The sequence below is a fragment of the Trichosurus vulpecula genome (assembly GCF_011100635.1).
Source record: "Trichosurus vulpecula isolate mTriVul1 chromosome X unlocalized genomic scaffold, mTriVul1.pri SUPER_X_unloc_6, whole genome shotgun sequence".
NCBI classification, from domain to species: Eukaryota; Metazoa; Chordata; class Mammalia; order Diprotodontia; family Phalangeridae; genus Trichosurus; species Trichosurus vulpecula.
In genome coordinates, this window is record NW_023494382.1 from 387,949 (window position 1) to 408,186 (window position 20,238).

The 20,238-nt window shown below is 39.1% G+C and overlaps 1 pseudogene; it reads right to left on the reverse strand.

Moving 5' to 3' along the window:
- Window positions 1-1,235: 1,235 nt before the first annotated feature.
- Window positions 1,236-20,238, reverse strand: part of LOC118833242 — a 632,463-nt pseudogene continuing 613,460 nt past the window's right edge.

The window sequence follows — 20,238 nt, forward strand, 5'->3', positions numbered from 1 at the left end:
ACCTCCCACCTCCTCCAATGGGTATGTTGGGTTATCTTCTAATGTCTCTTCATTCCAGTTTGTCCTTCCTGATCTTTACAATTTTGTTAGATTCACTTTTGACCTTTTGGTGTATCAGTCTTTCCATTGATAGTGTTGTTGCTACTGGGTATATTGGGTTTTTTATCTGTCTACTTTACTTTGCAACAGTTCATGTAGATCTTTCCAGTGCTTCTCTGTATTCACCAGACTCATCATTTCTTACAGTGCAGCAGTATTCCATTACATTCATATGCAAAAATTTATTTGGCCATTTCATAATTGATAGTCATCTGTTTGGTTTCTAGATTTTACGTAACACGAAGTGCTACTGTAACTATTTGGGAGCATGTCAGGACTTTTTTTTTTATTTACTGAGGGCTTCCTTGGAATATGAGCCTAACTACAGTCTCAGGTTCAAAGTGTAAGGAGATTTTAGACACCTCATTGGCATAATTCCAAATTACTTTCCAAAATAACTATACCATTACACAACTCCACCAGGAATATATTAGCGTGCCCATCTTCTGACAATCTTTCCAACATTGCTGCCACTTTTGTCATTTGTGCCAGTTAGTGCTATATGAAGGAAAGCCTCAGCAGTATTTTAATTTGCATTTCTCTCATTTTTAGTGACCTGAAGCATTATTTATGTGTTTGTAAGTACTTTGCAGTTACTTTCAGAACTGTTTTATTCAAACTCTATGATCAGTTTAGGAATGATTGTTAGTTACATTGACTATATGCATAATTATATATTATCAAGTTTCTCTGATAACGGTTATGTATCCAAGATATATAAAATGTAAATGTATGTATATATATATATATGTGTGTGTGTGTGTGTGTGTGTGTGTATATATGTTATGTTGTATATATACATGTTTTGTTTTATATATGTGTGTTCATATATATATGAAGTATATAGTACAACATATAACATATGGAATTGATCGTATGTCTTGATTACCTAACCTATTTTGTCCTACAAGAAAATAAGGGAAAAGAGAGTAAGGGGAGGGGAAGTGAGGTGATAGAAGGGAAGGCAGAGTCAAGAAAGGGACAATCAGAATACATATCATCTCTCAGTGGGGGGAAAGAGAGAGATGGGAAGAAAATTTGTAACTCAAAATCATGTGGAAATGAATGGTGAAAACTAAAAATAAATAAATTATTTAAAAAAAAAAAACTAGGTTGGCAGGTGTTGTGCAGAATATTCATTTAGCCTTCTGGGTGTTCTTTGAAGATTTTGTAACCCTGCCAGCTCCAGCAGCCTTCCTGTCAATTGCCTTGATAACACCAACTGCAACAGTCTGCCTCATATCACAAACAGCAAAATGACCTAGAGGAGAATAATCAGAGAAGCACTCCACACACAGGTTTGCCTGGAACCATGTCAATGATGGCAGCTTCACCAGATTTCTGGAATTTAGGGGCATCTTACAGTTTCTTACCAGAATGATGTTCAATCTTCTCCTTCAGGTCAGGAAACTTGCAAGCAATGTGAGCAGTGTGACAATCCAGAACAGGTGCATAGCCAGCACTGATTTGGCCTGGATTGTTCGGGATGGTAACCTGTGCAGTGACACCAGCTGCTTCCATAGGTGGGTCATTCTTGATATCATCAGCCACATTACCATGATTGACATCTTTGATACGCACGTTCTTGACATTGAAACCAACGTTACCCATTGGCAGAGCCTTACTGAAAGCTTCATGATGCATTTCAACAGAATTTACTTGAGTTTTAACATTGACTGGGGCAAAGGTGACAACCAAGCCTGGTTTTAGAACACGAGTTTCTACTTGCACAAGAAGTATAGTACCAAAACTGCCAGTCTTGTAGACATCTTACAGCGCTAGATGAAGGGGCTTGCCAGTTGGACTAGTTGGTGGCAGGATGCAATTCAAAGCTTGAAGCAGTATACTTTCATTAGCATTGCCATTCTTACTAGTGAATTTCCATCCCTTGAACCAAAGTGGATTAGAGCTTGGCTCCAGCATTGTTACCATTCCAAACTGAAATTGGCACAAAAGCTACTGTTCTAGCCAATTTTGGTTCTAGCCAATTTTCCTAATATACATACTGACTTCCTTGACAATTTCCTCATATCTCTTCTGGCTATAGGGTGGCTCAGTGGAATCCGTTTTGTTTCCACCAACAATCAATTGTTTTAACCAGTTGTGTAGGTCAGAAGGGCATGCTCAAGGGTCTGCCCATTCTTTGAGACACCAGCTTGAAATTCACCAGCACCAGCACCAATGATCAGGATAGCACAGTCAGCCTGAGATGTGCCTGTAATCATGTTCTTGATAAAGTCTCTGTGTCCTGGAGCATCAATAATGGTCACGGGGCGGGGCGGCGAAGCCAAGATGGTGGTTGGAAAGCAGGTACGTGCCTAAAGCTCTGCCCTAGGACCCTCCAAACACCTATAAAAATGGCTCTGAACAAATTCTAGAACTGCAGAACCCAAGAAATAGCAGAAGGAAGCAGGGTTGTAGCCCAGGGCAGCCTGGATGTTCACTGGGCAAGGTCTATCACACGGTGTTTGGAGCAGAGCAGAACATAGCCAAGTGTGGGCTGCACCCGGACCAACCAGACCAGGAGCCAGGCAGAACAGGCCCTAGCACCCTGAATCAGTGAGCTGTGGCAGTTACCAGACTTCTCAACCTACAAACACCAAAGACAACAAAGAAGGTTAGTGGGAAAAACTGCAGGGACAGAGTGAAAAGAGTGTGTGGCCTAGCCAACAGCCTGGGGGCAGTGGAGGTGGTGCAGCTCTAAAGCAAGCTTACAGAACTACAGCTGCAGTTGCTTCTGGCCCCAGGCCCACCTGGTGGGAGGAATTCTGTGGCAGATCAGAGCAGGAGTGCAGAGCCTGCTTAGATCTCAGGTGGGTCCAGGTTGGTGGTTCTCTGGGGGAGGAGGAGCACTGGAGTGGCAGAGCTTGCTGTGTAGAAATACCTCTGAAAACAACAGCACAGCCCCTCAAGCTTGAGACAAAGTACTCTCTACTCTACAAGCAGTCATACTTTTACAAAAAACTCAAGAGTCTTGTAGTTGGCTGGGAACATGGCCAGGCAGCAAAAACAGACTCAGATTCAGATTCAGACTTTGGAATCTTTCTTTGGTGACAAAGAAGACCAAAACATGCAGCCAGAAGAAATCAAGAAAGTCAAAGAGCCTACATGAAAGCCTCCAATAAAAACTTGAACTGGTCTCAGGACATGGAAGACCTCAAAAAGGATTTGGAAAAGCAAGTAAGAGAAGTAGAGGAAAAACTGGGAAGAGAAATGAGAGGGATGTGAGAAAACCATGAAAAACAAGTCAATGACTTGCTAAAGGAGACCCAAAAAATACTGAAGAAAATAACACCTTAAAAATAGACTAACTCAAATGGCAAAAGAGCTCCAAAAAGCCAATGAGGAGAAGAATGCCTTGAAAGGCAGAATTAGCCAAATGGAAAAGGACGTCCAAAAGACCACCGAAGAAAATACTACCTTAAAAATTAGATTGGAAAAAGTGGAAGCTAGTGACTTTATGAGAAATCAAGATATTATAAAACAGAAACAAAGGAATGAAAAAGTGGAAGACAATGTGAAATATCTCATTGGAAACACCACTGACCTGGAAAATAGATCCAGGAGAGATGATTTAAAAATTATTGGACTACATGAAAGCCATGAGCAAAAAAAGAGCCTAGATATCATCTTTCAAGAAATTATCAAGGAAAACTGCCCTGATATTCTAGAGCCAGAGGTTAAAATAGAAATGCAGATTGAGGCACACTTCATGCTCGCCTTTTTTCTTCTCTTTTGTTTTTGTTTTTGGGTTTTTTTTTTTTGGTTCTGTCTCTTCTTTCTCATGATTCACTCCATTGGTCATAATTCTTCTCCACAACTTGACTAGTGTATAAATTAATTCAATGCGAAGTTATACATGGTAGTTATATGAGACTCCATGCCGTCTTGGGGAGGGAGGGGGAGGGAGGGGAGAAAATCTGGATCTCAAAATTGTGTAGAACCGTGTGTTGTAAACTAAAAATAAAAAAAAAATATTATTATAATTAAAAAAAAATAATAAAAAAAAAGAAATTGGAAAGAATCCACAGGTAGCCTCCTGAAAAAAGATCCCCAAAAGAAAACTCCTAGGACTATTGTTGCCAAATTCCAGAGCTCCCAGATCAAGGAGAAAATACTGCAAGCAGCCAGAAAGAAACAATGTGAGCATTGTGGAAACACAATTAGGATAATACAAGATGTAGCAGCTTCTACATTAAGGGATCGAAGGGCTTGGAATATGATATTCTGGAGGTCAATAGAGCTAGGATCAAAACCAAGGAACACCTACCCAGCAAAACTGAGTATCATGCTCCAAGGCAAAATATGGATTTTCATTAAAACAGAGGACTTTCATGCTTTCTCAGTGAAAATATCAGAGCTGAATAGAAAATTTGTCTTTCAAACACAAGAAGCATGAAAAGGTAAACAAGAAAGAGAAAACACAAGGGACTTACTGAAGTTGAACTGCGTTGTTTACATTCCTACATGGAAAGATGATGTGTGTAATTCATGAGTCCTCATTATTAGGGTAGCTGAAGGCAATATATATATATATATATATATATATATATATATATATATATATATATATATATATATATATATATATATATATATATATATACACATACACATACAGAGAAAGAGAGAGAGGGAGAGAGAGATAGAGAGAGAGAGAGAGAGAGAGAGAGAGAGAGAGAGAGAGAGAGAGAGAAGGCACAGGGTGAATTGAATATGAAGGGATGATATCTAAAAAAAACAGATCTGTTGGGAGGGAAGATGGGGCAGGTGAGGGGGAATAAGTGAATCTTGCTCTCATCGGGTTTGACCTGAGGAGGGAATACCATACACACTCAGTTGGGTATCTTACCCCACGGGAAAGAAGGAGGAAGTAGATAAAAAAGGGGGATGATAGAAGGGAGAGCAGATAAGGGGAGGAGGTAATCAAAAGCAAACACTTTTGAAAAGGGACAGGGTCAAGGGAGAAAATTGGATAAACTGGGATAGGATAGACAGGAGCAAAATACAGTTAGTCTTTCACAACATGAGTATTGTGGAATGGTTTTGCATAATGATACAGATGTGGCCTATGTTGAATTGCTTGACTTCTTAAGGAGAGTGGGTGGGAGGGAAGAGGGGATAGAATTTGGAACTCAAAGAAGATGTTCAAAACTTTTTTTGCATCCAAATAGGAAATAAGATATACAGGCAATGGGGCATAAGCATCTATTTTGCCGTACAAGAAAATAACGGAAAAGGGGATGGTGGGGAGTGGAGTGTAACAAACCCAATAAGTGACCATCAAGCCCCCATTTAAAGACTTCCACTGAGGGGGGAAAGCTCACTTGGAAGCTAGGTAGCTCTGTGGATAGAGTGCTTCGATTCTGGGCAAGTCACTTAAGCACTCCTTATCTGTAAAATGAGGTCAAAAATAGCGTTTACTTCTCATGATTGTTGAGCATTAAATGAGATAGTATGTGTAAAGTAATATATAGTGATATATACGATGTGTGTGTGTGTGTATTGAAAAACGTATATACAGATATAGGCAAGCTATGCCTCCTAAGGCATCTTATTCCACTGTTGGATGCCACCAATGGTTAGGATGTTTTCCTTAGGTCAAAACTAAATCTCCCTCTTTCCAATTCTACCAGGTGTTCTAGTTCCGCCTTAGGAGGGTAAGCAGAATAAATCTAATTGTTCTTTCATTTGATAACCCTTCAAATACTTGAAGTCAACCATCATGTCCTCTTTGTCCCTTGTATAACAAAACCTCCATTTCTATTAACCTCCTCCATATGTGCTGCAGTTTATCAATGTCCTTTTAAAAATGTGGTGCCTACAGTTTGGCACAATTGTCCAGGCAGAGTACATTGGGAATCTCACCTTCATCATCATTATGCTTCAGAGTACATTAGAAGGTTTGGTTTCTGGCTTTCAAGGCATACTGTTGACTCAGATTGAGCTTGTAGTCCATGAAAATCCCTAGATTTCCTACCCCACACCCCACAGAGGAACTGTTATTCAGTCATAGCTTCGCCCTCCTATAACAGTGAAGCTGTTTTATCCCAAGTAAATTTCATCGTATTAATTTGGTCTATTATTCAAAGCAGTGAAGATCATTTTGCATTCTCACAATAGGAAATTACATTTAAGAGCATTTTATCATTTATAAAGCATTTGAACTACGCAATAATTTCATCTAAGACTCAAAACAAAATAATTTAAAAGGAGAGGGATAAAATATTTATAGGGTGCCTACTATGTTCCAGGCACAGTGCTAAGTGCTGGGGATACAAAGAAAGACAAAAGACAGTCCCTGTTCTCAAGGAGACACCATGTAAATAAAGAGGTTCACATACATTATACAGAATTAATGGAAGGTAATCTTAGAGAGGAAGGCTCTAACAGCAACTCTGGGAGGAAGGTACTACAGGCATATGGAGCTCTACTTTACAGATGGGAAACTGAAGCTCAGAGAGGCTTAGCCACAGTTACATGGCTAGGCAGTCTCAGAGGAAGGATTTGAACCAAGGCTTTCCTAAGTTCAGGTTTAATTCTCTATGCTTTCCCTATGCCTACTGTACCATCTGCAAATTCAATAAATATTTTCTATATTTTCATCAGAATTGATGATAAAAATGTTATAGGGCAAGGGCCAAAGATGTGTCCCTTGGGTATCCTACTAGAGACTGCCTGCTATGTTGACATTGAACTATTACTGACTACTCTTTGAATCAGGCCATCCATTGAAATCTGAATCTAATTGTAATATCACCCAGTCCACAGCTCTCCATATTCTCCACAAAAATAGTATGAGATACTTTAGCAAAGACTTTAGTGAAATCTAGGTAAAGTATATCTGTAGCATTTTCCAATCCTTTAGTTTAGTAACACTGTTAAAAAATTAAACAAGATTAGTCAGACATGACCTGTTCTTGATGAAGCCATGTTCTCTTCTTGTAATTAGTACTTCCCTTTTTCCAACCATCACTTTAATTTTCTAAATTTCCCAAGGAATCAAAGTCAAGTCCATCAACCTACAGTTTTCAGATTGTATTTTCTTCCCTTTGTTGAAATTCAGGTTAACATTTTTCCTTACTCAATCTTGTAATGTCAATGCCATAATGACCACTCTTTGGGTCTAGACATTCTACTACTTTCAATTCCACCTAACTGTACTGTCCCCTAGAGCCCAGGGGTCAGCAAACTACTACTGAAGGGCCAAATCTGGCTACCTTTTTTGGCAGGGTCCCAAGCTAAGTATGGTTTTTACAATTTTAAATACAACAAAACTTCATTTTTTTAAAAAAAAAGTGTAAAAGCTATTTTTAGTTAAGTGGTCATACAAAAATGGCAGCAGCTTGTGGCCCCTCATCTAGCTCATATTACTCATTTTGTACACAAGGATAACCTGAGAGATTCTGTCCAATGCTTCCCTGAAATCTAGGTATACTAAAGCTACTGAATTCCATTGACCTATCAGCCTAGTAACCCTATCAAAAAAAGGGAATGAAGGTAATCTAGCATGTCCTGTTCTTGATGAAATCATGCTGGCTTTGAGGGAATCACTGCTTCCCTTTTCTATATGCTCACAAATCTCCCCTTTAAAAATATGTCTTTGAATTTTAACAGGTTTAAAAATCGGGTTAATTGGTCTGTTTGCAGATTCCTTTCTCTTCCTTCTTTTGAAAACTGGAATATTAACCACTCTCCAGATTTTTTTAATCACAGACTTAGCAACAAGATCTATGACTTCTTTCTGTACCCTAGGACTTAGTCCACCTAGGCACAGTGAAGCAGTCAACACAAATATGGATGACTCCTCCATGTCTGTGTCATTCTTCAGTCGTGTCATCTTTAAGCTCTGTATCCCAGGCAAATTTATTTTCCAAACACATTGGAAAGCTGATATCACTGTTGCAGAAGACTGTGGCTAGAATTGTAACCTCTCTCTGTACCTATTCATATAAATGCTCCCTTGCCACCTTTATCTTTGCTATCATTTCACTGTTAATCATTTGGTTCTTCCCTTCTTAATTCAAAGACCATTCTCCTCAGAAGATAAAATAGGAGCAAAATAACATCAGAGTGGTTCAGCCTCCTTGCCATAATTCATCATAATCACTTAGCCACCGCTATCATTAGTCCTAAGCTTGTTTGATCCTTTTCTTGCCCTCAACATAGCTAGGTATCCTTCCCCTTTTAACACACACACTTTTTTCATCCTTAGCATTCATCGAGAGTTTTAGCTTGATTTGACTTTAATGTTCATGACATTATTTTTGCAAGTCTTGTGCTACTTCTATACAATTCTTTTAACAATCAGAGTTGGTTGCTGAATTCCCAGTTTTTTCCCCAATGGCTCAATCTTATTTTATTTTCAGTTTTGAATTCTCTCCCTTCCCCATTGAGGAGAAAAATAAGACCCATTGTAAATATGTATAGCCATGAAAAAATATTCTTGCATTAGCCATGTCCAAAAGAAGAAACGAAGGAAGAAAGGGAGAGAAGAAAATATGCTTTTTCTTCACTCTGAGTCCATCTGTTCTCTTTCTGGAGGTGGATAATATGTTTCATCAAGAGTCCTTTGAGATTATGGTTGATTATTGTTTTGATCAGTGTCACTAAGTCTTTCAAATGATTAGATTTACAGTATTGCTGTTACTGTAGACATTGTTCTCCTGGTTCTTCTCAATTCATTTTTGCATCAGTTCATACAAGTCTTCCCAGATTTCTCTGAAACTGTCCCCTTCATCATTTCTTACAGTATAGTATTCCATCCCATCCATATACCATAATATTTTCAGCCATTCCCCAATTGATGGACACCCCCTCAGTTTTCAACTATTTGCCACCACAAAAAGAGCTGTTATAAATACTTTTACACATTTGGATCCTTATCCTCTTTGATCTCTTTTGGGTATAGACTTAGCAGTATTCTCAGTGAAGCTGAGTTCCCTGTGTAGCCACATCATTGTAAGCAGATTCCCCCCTTTTTTACTTATTAGAATAATTTCAGTTTGTCTTTAGTGTTTCATTCTTGAAAGCTTTCAGTCCCTCTTAGGGTAACTTCTTTTGCAGAATATTGACCTATCAGATCCTACCAATTCTTTCACTGAACTCTTTGAAATGTGCTCTCAAAATCTAGAGACCCATCAGACTATGTTTGACTTTCCTTTCCTTTCCAAGCATTAATTCTATCTGTCAGTTAGATGACTATAAGGTTGGGTGACTTTGGAACTGGTTGAAGGGCTGTATGCAAGGAGGTCTCATGAGTGATTAAATGTCAACTTAAAATCTATCCCCAGGGGGTGGAGCCAAGATGGCCACATGAAAACAGCATCTTACCGGAGCTCTCTCACAAGTTTTGTCAGATTCCTATTAAAAAGTGAATCTGAGCAGATTTGAGAGAGTTAGAAACCGTGAGCAGTCTGAGTAAGGCAAATTTCCATCCATAAGAGTCTGAAAGGACGAAGGGATGAATCTATAGGCTGGGAGAGCGCTCGGCATGCAGAGCTGCTCCAGACAGCACCAAAGCGGAAGCGGCTGGGAAACCAACTTTGGAGACAGACTGGGAGAAAGCTGGGTGAAGTCAACAACTGTAGCAATCTACTCTTTGATAAATCCAAAGAGGCCAGCTTCTGGGCTAAGAATTCACTATTTCACATAAACTGCTAGGAAAATTGGAAAATGGTAGGGCACAAACTGGGCATAGACCAATATCTTACACCATACACCAAAATAAAGTCAAAATGGGTTCATGATTTAAGAATAAAGGCTGATACTATAAGCAATTTGTGAGAGCAAGGAATAGTTTACCTATCAAATTTATAGAAAAGAAAAGAATTCATGACACAAACAAGAGATAGAGAGCATTACAAAATGTGAAATGGATAATTTTGATTATGTTAAATTGAAATGTTTTTCTACAAAAAATGCCAATGCAACAAAGATTAGGAGGGAAGCAGAAAATTGGGAGAAAATCTTTACGACTAGTGTCTCTGATAAAGGCCTCATTTCTAAAATATACAGGGAACTAAGCCAAATATATATGAATACAAGTCATTCCCTAATTGAGAAATGGTCAAAGGATATGAACAGGCAGTTTTCAGAGGAAGCAATTAAAGATATCTACAGGCATATGAAAAAATGCTCTAAATTAATACTGATTATAGAAATGCAAATCAAAACAACTCTTAGGTACCACATCTCTCCTGTCAGATTGGCTAAAATGACAAAACAGGAAAATGATAAATGCTGGAAAGGATGTGGGGAAATTGGAACATTGTGACATTGCTGGTGGAGTTGTGAACTGATCCAGCCATTCTGGAGAGCAATTTGGAACTATGCCCAAAGGGCTATAAAAATGTTCATACCCTTTGACCCAGCAATACCACTTCTAGGGTTGTGTCCCAAAGAGATCACCCAAGTGGGAAAAGGACCCATATGTACAAAAATATTTATAGCGGCTCTTTTTGTGGTAGCTAAGCATTGGAAATCAAAGGGATGCCCTTCAATTGAGGAATGGCTGGACAAGCTGTGGTATATGAAGGTAATGGAATAGTATTGTGCTGTAAGAAATGGGGATGATACGGACTTCATAACAACCTGGAAAAACGTACATGACATAATGCTGAGCAAGCGGAGCAGAGCCAGGAGAACATTACACACAACCACAGATATAGGGATTCTGTGATGACTAACCCTGACAAACTTTGCTGTTCTCAGCAACACAAGGTACAAAGACAACTCCAAAGGACTCACGATGGAGAATACTATCTACATCCAGAGAAAGAACTATGAAGTATGAATGCAGATTGAGGCATCCCTTATGCTCTCCTTCCCCCCCCCTTTTTTTCTCTTTTGTTTTTTGGGTTTTTTTGGTTCTCTTTCTTCTTTCTCATGATTCATTCCATTGGTCATAATTCTTCTCCACGACTTGAAGAGTGTGTAAATTAATTCAATGCGAAGTTATACTTGGAAGATATATGGGATTCCATGACATCTTGGGGAAGGAGGGAGGAGGGAGGGAAGAAAATCTGGAACTCAAAATTATGTAGAACTGAGTGTTGTAAACCAAAAATAAAAAAAAATAAAAAAATCTATCTCCCGTTGAATGCCACAGGGGCATGTTTGGCTGTATACTTTTTGGGCATCGTGGTGGCTTAATGTTTTTAATCAATGACTTAAATGAAGGTATAGATGGCATGTTTCCCAGATTTGCAGATGATACAACCCTAGGAGATATAGCTAATATACTGGATAACAGAGTCAGAGCAACCGGCTGGAATATTGGGACAAATCTAACGTCAAGTCAGACAATTATTTTTTTAAGTGCTTACTATGTGCCAGACACTGTGCTAAGTGCTAGAGATTGAAAAAAAGGGAAAAAAAATCTCTGCCTTCAAGGACTTCACAGTCAAATGAGGATGGCAACCATGCAATTATGTACAAATGAGATATATAAGGGATAAATTGGAGATAATCTCAGAAAGAAGGCACTAGGGTGAAGGAGGATTGAAAAAGTCTTCATATAGAAGGTGAGTTTTTTTGCTGATATTTGAAGGAAGCCAAGAGGCAGAGATGAGGAAGAGAATTCTAGGCATGGGGAAAGGCAGTGAAATGAAGTGAAATGGAAGATATAATGTCTTGTGTGAAGAATGGCAAGGAAGCCAATGTCAATGGATGGCAGTGAATGTGGAGGCTAGTAATGGTTAAGAAGAACAGAAAGTTATGAAAGAGCTTAGTTATGAAGAGCTTTAAAAGCAAAATATAGGCTTTTGTATTTGATCCTGAAGGTAATAAGGAACCGTTGGCATTTACTGTACACAATCAGTAAGGGTTGTGTAAATGCTTAAGCTCAGGTTTGAAAAACAAATGACTAGATAGCATTTCATCAGAAAAAGATTTGGGGCTTTCAGTGCACTTATCATAAGTGAGCAGTGTCAACATGGCAACCTAGAAATCCACCTCAATCTGAGGCTGCATGGAGAGGCATAGCATCTGGGTCAGACTACATCAAAGCATTGTCTTCGGTTCTGGGCACCAATTTTTGGATGGACACAGACTGATAGGACAAAGTGGAGGGCAAACAAGATGATGAAGGAGATCATGCCCTGTGAGGAGCAGTTCAAAGAAAGGGGGAGGTCTGGCCCCAAGAGAAGAAGACTTGGGGGAATGTGATGGCTGGGTTTAAGTATTTGAAAAAAAAATGTCGACTGAAAGAGGCATTAGATGTATTCTACTTGGCCCTAGAGGGTGTAGTTCAGAGCAGTGGCTTAAGTTTACACAGATTTAGCCTTGATGTCAGAAAGAACTTCTTAACCATGCCTGGGGAAGGAGAGGGAGGCTCTTTCATGGAAAGTCTTCAAACAAAACCAGGTATTTTGGCCTATTTAAGTTTAGGCTGAAGTAGATGGCCTCTGAGGGTTTTGCTATCTCTGAAACTCAGTGATTCTATGTTTACGTGTCCTGTCAAAGCTTCTATTCTGTTGGCATACCCTTCAGGAACCAGATATCAGGGTAGGATTTTATTCTAAATGATTATTCCCTGATGTCCATAGTGACCACCAGGGTGTTCCAAAGCCTACAAATTCCCCAGTAAAACTCAGGGGGATCTCCAGGATGGCACCTTTGCCTAATGTAACCTGAAAGATATCCAGGGCCACAGTCATCTCCATAGAGCTCAGAGGGAATTCTAACATTATAGCCTGCCCACAAATTAAAATAACATGAAATAGGAAGACTTGAAATAATGACATCCTAAACAACAATAACAAGCCTGCCTCTACCAGTGTTCACAGACCCTTCTTAAGTATCTCATTATGGTTTAAGAACTTGGAGAAGTCTTGGCACCCATGACGACAGCCCAGAAAAGGCTATGGCAGAGTAGTCAAGGAATTCCTGGAGGGGGAACTATCCATTGGAGGAATGCCCAGACCAAGCCTCTCAGAGAAGAGTTCTTGGACCAAGTAGGAGACAGAATTTGGAGTAGCAAGAGAAAGAATTACCATTCATTAGTACACAGATACAAGCCATATTCCAATTTTCCAATGGGAAATTCTAAATGGGGGCACAAGGCAAAAAGAATGATTTGTGAGATGCCCCCAAGACTGAACCTGGTCTGTGTAAACACAGAGCTTGAGTTCTGGGCCATGGGTTACTACTATTGCTGCTGCCTACTACTACTACTACTACTACTACTACTACTACTACTACTACTACTACTACTACCACTACTACTACTACTACTACTACTACTCTTACTACTAGTACTACTACTACTACCACAACTATTATATTCAAATAGGGTTTTATAATTTCAAAGCACTTTCACATTCATTATCTCAGTGATACCCCTAGTTACCAGTGCTCTCACCTCAAATTGTTTCTCATTTACTCATCTGTTTGGATGTTGTATCCCCCAGCAGGATATAAGCACCTTGTGGGTAGGGACTGGGCTTTTGTTTTTCTTCCCATTTTTGTCCTTGTCTCCTTAGACCTTAACACAATGTCTTGATCATAATAAGTTTTTCATAATTATGTTTATTGAATTGACCTAATTTGGAGGCAAGCCCTCTTTCCCAGTCACTTTGGACCCTTACTAGTTGAGAGACCTTTCCTTTAGCTTCAGTTCCGATAATCTTTCAATGTGGAGGGTGGGAGAAGGGCGAGGCCAAGAGCACATGGCAGCCAAGAGGAGCACATGGACTCCTGACTAGAAAGGTAGTCTCAAGCTGCTATTCTACAACCCTCCTAAATTCCTTTTTTTTACAAGTTTCTATCTCTCTCTTTCACAAAAGTTACTTTTGAAACTTTACCACAAGGATGGTCTACAAAGGTACCCAGGGGCACAGGACTGACTGTCAGTCTGTGAATTTCTGTCCCTCTCCTCCTTTTGCCTGGTGGGGAGGGCGATTTAAGTTTTTCCCTACAGTTCTCCTTCATTCTCTTCTAATCTGATCTGGGAGGAGAGGAGTTTGATTTAACTGCTCTAACCTTTACTGCAGCCCTAGTGAAAAGATCTCAATGATTGTAATTCAAGTAAACGTCACCCCGTTGCTCACTCCCAAAAACCTCTTTTGTACTTGAATCTAAGGGAATCAGGGACTAAGACAAATTCGAGAGTCCCACTGAAGACTTTAACGGAGGTTTTAGCCAGAAGGCATTCATTGGGAGGAGGTGTTTCAGCAAGAGTGAACTCCTGGAATGACTTTACAATTTCAGGAGATCTTTCTTCCCAAATTCAACTAACCAATTTCCAAACTTTTTAACAATTTAAAACCCAGAATCTGCCAAATTATAACCCATTCCCGTCATAGTTCCACGTTGACCAAACGAGAGCCACAAGGAAGGGAGTCTGTTTCCCTAGTGGCAGGCTGATATCTCTGGCTGCCTATGTTTCAGATTTTTTAACAAAACACACATTTCACAATTTTGACACAGACACGCGAACAGAGGCGACTCAAAACGCAACAAAAAAAACAGTGTGGATCGAATGGAAGACTAAAGAGGTCCCCTCAGAGGAAAGATTTCCTCCTCAAAGATACAACCCCCAACCTCTCTCACACTTCAACACAAAACAGAGAACCATACAGTGTGGGTGAAATCGAAGGCTAAGCAAGTCCTCTCAGAGGAAAGATTTCCTCCTCAAAGATACAACCCCCAACCTCTCTCACACCTCAACACAAAACAGAGAACCATACAGTGTGGGTGAAATCGAAGGCTAAACAAGTTCTCTCAGAGGAAAGATTTCCTCCTCAAAGATACAACCCCCAATCTCTCTCACACTCCAACACAAAACAGAGAACCAACAGCATGGGTTGACTGAAGGCTAAACAAATTCACTCGGAGGAGGGATAATGACCTCCAATCTCCCCACACCACAAAACACAAAACAGAAAACCAGATGGCATGAGCTGATTGAAGGCTAAACAAGTCCCCTAGGAGGAAAGAAAAGTGAACCAGATTTCCTCCTTAGGGATACGACCCCCAATCTTCCCACACCCCAATAGGGAGGGTAGCATCCCAGCCCCGCCTAGCTCTGTACCACAGGTCATCAGGGTTTATCGTGATAACAGAGACCCAATGGCTAGCTCCAAACCAGAAAAACCTTACCTCTAGAGTTCTGAAAACCAGAATACTCTGTAGGCCGAAAAGGGACAGGTCAGCAAAGAGCCCATTCTCCGAGATCATCACCCCACATCAGAGTCCTAGAAAAAGAAATCCCCAGGAGCCGGCCCTCTGAAGTGAGAGTAGGTGGATCGGGGGCAGAGACTCCCTGTTGAGGTCTGGAATTCTGTGTGCGTCTCTAAGGCGGTAACACGAAATACCGCCTCATCTCACTGGGGCCTCCAAAATGTTGTACCAGAAGTGAGCGAGACACAATACAGAGTATAAGTTTTAAGTGGAGAATTTATTAGCCGGCGGCCATTGGGGTACTGCACCACAAATCAATGGCCGTGTGTTGGAGTGACGGCTTGACTTATATAGGACATGTGGGGGTACAGTGATTAATTATCTACTGGAACCTACAGATCAGGTCACTGGGTAGGCGGAACAGGAACAAAGGTCCTGACTGATCAAAGGATTCAGTCAGGTTATGGTACTAGTGGGATAATCTCATTGACATTCCTTGGTGGAGTCACGGAGCCCCAGGGATATCTGCTAGAAAGGGTCTACCAGGTTATCCTTCAATGAGATGGTCCTATCTATTGACATTCCTTGGTGGAGTCATGGAGTCCCAGGGGGTTTGCTAAATGCCAAAGATATCTGAGTCCATTCTTTCTAGGGGTGCTTGTCAGTAGCTAGGGTTTTCTCAGGGGTTCCTAATTTTCCTTGTATTACATATCAACAACAAAACTAGCAGAAACCATATGATCATCTCAATAGACGCAGAAAAAGCCTTTGACAAAATACAACACCCATTCCTATTTAAAACGCTAGAAAGCATAGGAATAAATGGAACCTTCCTTAAAATTATAAATAGCATCTACCTAAAACCATCAACAAGCATTATTTGGAATGGGGATAAGCTAGATGCATTCCCAATAATATCAGGGGTGAAACAAGGATGTCCATCATCACCCCTAATATTCAATTTGTTACTAGAAACGTTAGCTGTAGCAATAAGAGAAGAAAAAGAAATTGAAGGAATTAGATTAGGAAAAGAAGAAACTAAATTCTCACTTTTTGCAGATGATATGATGATTTATTTAGAGAATCCTAGAGAATCAAGTAAAAAACTACTTGAAATAATAAACAACTTTAGCAAAGTTGCAGGATATAAAATAAACCGACATAAATCCTCAGCATTCCTATACATTACTGACAAAGCCCAACAGCAAGAGATAGAAAGAGAAATTCCATTCAAAGTTACTGTAGACACTATAAAATATTTGGGAGTCTGTTTGCCAAGACAAACCAAGGGCCTACATGAACAAAACTATAAAACACTTTTCACGCGAATAAAGTCAGATCTGAATAAATGGAAAAATATCAGTTGCTCATGGTTGGGCCGAGCTAATATAATAAAAATGTCAAGTTTACCTAAATTAATCTATCTATTCAGTGCCATACCAATCGAACTACCAGAAAATTATTTTACTGAGCTGGACAAAATTATAACAAAATTCATCTGGAACAACAAGAGGTCTCGAATATCTAGGGTATTAATGAAAAGACATACTAGAGAAGGTGGCCTAGCCATACCAGATATTAAACTGTACTACAGAGCAGCAGTCATCAAAACTACCTGGTACTGGCTAAGAAACAGAGGTGTGGATCAGTGGAATAGGATAGGAATACAAGATGGAGAAGTCAACAACTACAGCAATGGACTCTTTGATAAACCCAAAGAGGGCAGCTTCTGGGCTAACAATTCACTATTTCACAAAAACTGTTGGGAAAATTGGAAAATGGTAGGACAGAAACTGGACATAGAATAATATCTTACACCATATAGGAAAATAAAGTCAAAATGGGTTCATGATTTAGGAGAAAGGGCTGATACTATAAGTAATTGGGGAGAGCAAGGAATAGTTTACTGATCAGATTTATGGAAAAGAAAAGAATTCATGACCCAACAAGAGACAGAGAGCATTACAAAATGCAAAATGGATAATTTTGATTATGTTAAATTGTTGAGAATTTCATACATTTCAGAAAGTGTTGTGTGCTAGAGATAAAAAAATTCATCTGTTTTTCACATCCTTAGGTTGATGGCCTCAATGTACACTTGTAATCAATCTATTTGTAGGCAGGTTTGGCATTGGGTGGAATATTGTTCAGTTTCTTCATTTATAAAATGAAAATACTAATATAGTCTATGTGCTGGAGTGGTTTTAATATGCATACAGTATATGTGCAAAGCACTTTGGAAACCTGAAACTATCGTACAAATGAGAGATATTATTATCATTATCAGCATTATTATTCCTACTTATTATATGCTTATCACTACTCTGAACTTTTCCATAGAAAACCAAGGTCCTGACATGACACGGGTGCAATTGAGCATATTCTCCATATATAATATAATTTGCGTTAATGGATTTTTATTGCTCCAAACCCTGTGATATGCAACATTGACATTGAGACTTTGGCTGTATAATCCTAGGATGGTGTCTGAAAAGAAAATTCGGCCACTAAAAAGCTGCTGATTGAATGTCAAAACACTTGAGAAATTGCGGGATGATCTCTCAAAAAATCACCTCACCCAGTAAAAGCTGCTCCTTATTGCATCATAGAACACTTGTGATGTTATCATTCTATCGCCAAGGTAACTAACATGGGCAGAGGGTGGTAACAGCAAGTAAGGGAGTTAGAGAGATCGTTCCTGAAAAGGAAACAGCGAGGCAGGATGTGGGAGGTGTTTGGGACAGTGGAATTTTGAAAAAGTACATAATGTTATGTTATAGAAACATTGGCTGCAGATCATTGCATTTTGATGTCATTTGCGGGAGATTACTGTGTGGCATTGTGTCTGGCTTTGAAATTGGTTGCTTGTGGGTTAGTGGGTTAAAGTTAATGCCACAACTATTTTTGTTATGGACATTTGAGAGGTAGAATGATAACTTTGATCTTCTATAAGACATTCTTTCAGATTAGGTGCTAATTTTCTCATGGGCCATTTATTCTTCAAGACATTTATATTTATTTTCAATACTTAGAGAACTCGTTGACATTTAGAGCCAATGGCACAGGAACGTAAGATTCATAAAGGGATCTCAGAGATGTCATACGTTTACCCACCCTCTTCTCCTAAGGCAAACTTTGGGGTCCACAGAGGAACAGTGAATAGTTTAAGATCCCATAGCCTTGGAATATTTTGTTGAGAATTTCATACATTTCAAAAAGTGTTCTGTGCCAGATATACAAATATTCATCTGTTGTTCACATCCTTAGGTTGAGGGCCTCAATGTACACTTGTAATCAAACTATTTGTAGGCAGGTTTGTCAATGGGTAGAATATTGTTCACTTTCTTCATTTATAAAATGTAGATACTATTACAGTCTATTTCCTAGAGTGGTTGTAATATGCAGATAAGATATGTGTAAAGCCCTTTGGAAACCTGAAACTATCGTACAAATGAGAGATATTATTATCATTATCAGCACTGTTTTTCCCATTTATTACATGCTTATCACTACTGTGACCTCTTCCACAGAAAACCATGGTCTTGAGGTGACAAGGGTACAATTGAGCATATTCTCCATATATAATATAATTTGTGTTAGTGGATATTTATTGCAGGATTCTGTGTGATATGCAACATTGATGTTGAGACTTTTACTGTCTAATCCTAGGATCGTGTGTAAAAGAAAATTCGGCCAGTAAAAAGCTGCTTGTTGAATGACAGAACACTTGAGAAATCGCGGGATGTTCTGTGAAAAAAGTCAACTCACCCAGTAAAAGCTGCTCCTTATTGCATCATAGAACACTTGTGATTTTATTATTCTATCGCCAAGGTAACTAACATGGGCAGAGGGTGCTAACAGCAAGTAAGGGTCTTAGAGAGATCATTCCTGAAAAGGAAACAAGGAGGCAGGATGTGGGTGGTGTTTGGGACAGTGGAATTTTGAAAAAGTACATAATGTTAAGTTATAGAAACATTGGCTGAAGATCATTGCATTTTGATGTCATTTGCGGGAGATTACTGTGTGGCATTGTGTCTGGCTTTGAAATTGGTTGCTTGTGGGTTAGTGGGTTAAAGTTAATGCCACAACTATTTTTGTTATGGACATTTGAGTGGTGGACTGATAATTTTGATCTTCTATCAGACATTCTTTCACATCAGGTGCTAATTTTCTCATGGGCCATTTATTCTTCAAGATATTTATATTTATTTTAAATACTTATAGAACTCGTTGACATTTTGAGCCAATGGCACAAGACCATAAGATTCATGAAGGGATCTCAGAGATGTCAAACATTTACCCACCCACTTCTCCAAAGGCAAACTTTGCGTTCCACAGAGGAACAGTGAATAGTTTAAGATCCCATAGCCTTGGAATGTTTGGTTGAGAATTTCATACATTCCACTAAGTGTTGTGTGCTAGAGATACAAAAATTCATCTGTTGTTCACATCCTTATGTTGGGGGCCTCAATGTATGCTTGTCATCAGTCTATTTGTAAGCAGGTTTGTCATTGGGTTGAATGTTGTTCATTTTCTTCATTTATAAAATGAAGATACTAATACAGTCTATTTCCTAGAGTGGTTGTAAAATGCAGATAGGATATGTGTAAAGCACTTTGAATACCTGAAACTATCGTACAAACGAGAGATATTATTATCATTATCAGCATTGTTATTCCTATTTCTTATATGCTTATCACTACTGTGACCTCTTCCATAGAAAACCATTTTCTTCACGTAACAAGGGTACAATTGAAGGTATTCTCCACATATAATACAGTTTTGTTAGTGGATAAGTGGATTTTATTAGAATTTGAGAACTTCACATAAGTTCTCAAATTCTAATGAAATCCACTTGGTCTTTGGTTTATATAAGGAAAATGTGTTATGCCTTAATTTTTCATTTGTTGAACTCAATTGTCTTTGCACATTCTCTTCCTGTATCAATGTATACGTGTTTCATAGTTATCAAGCAGTCCAATTGAACAATTTAGAAACATTCATATATACTCACAA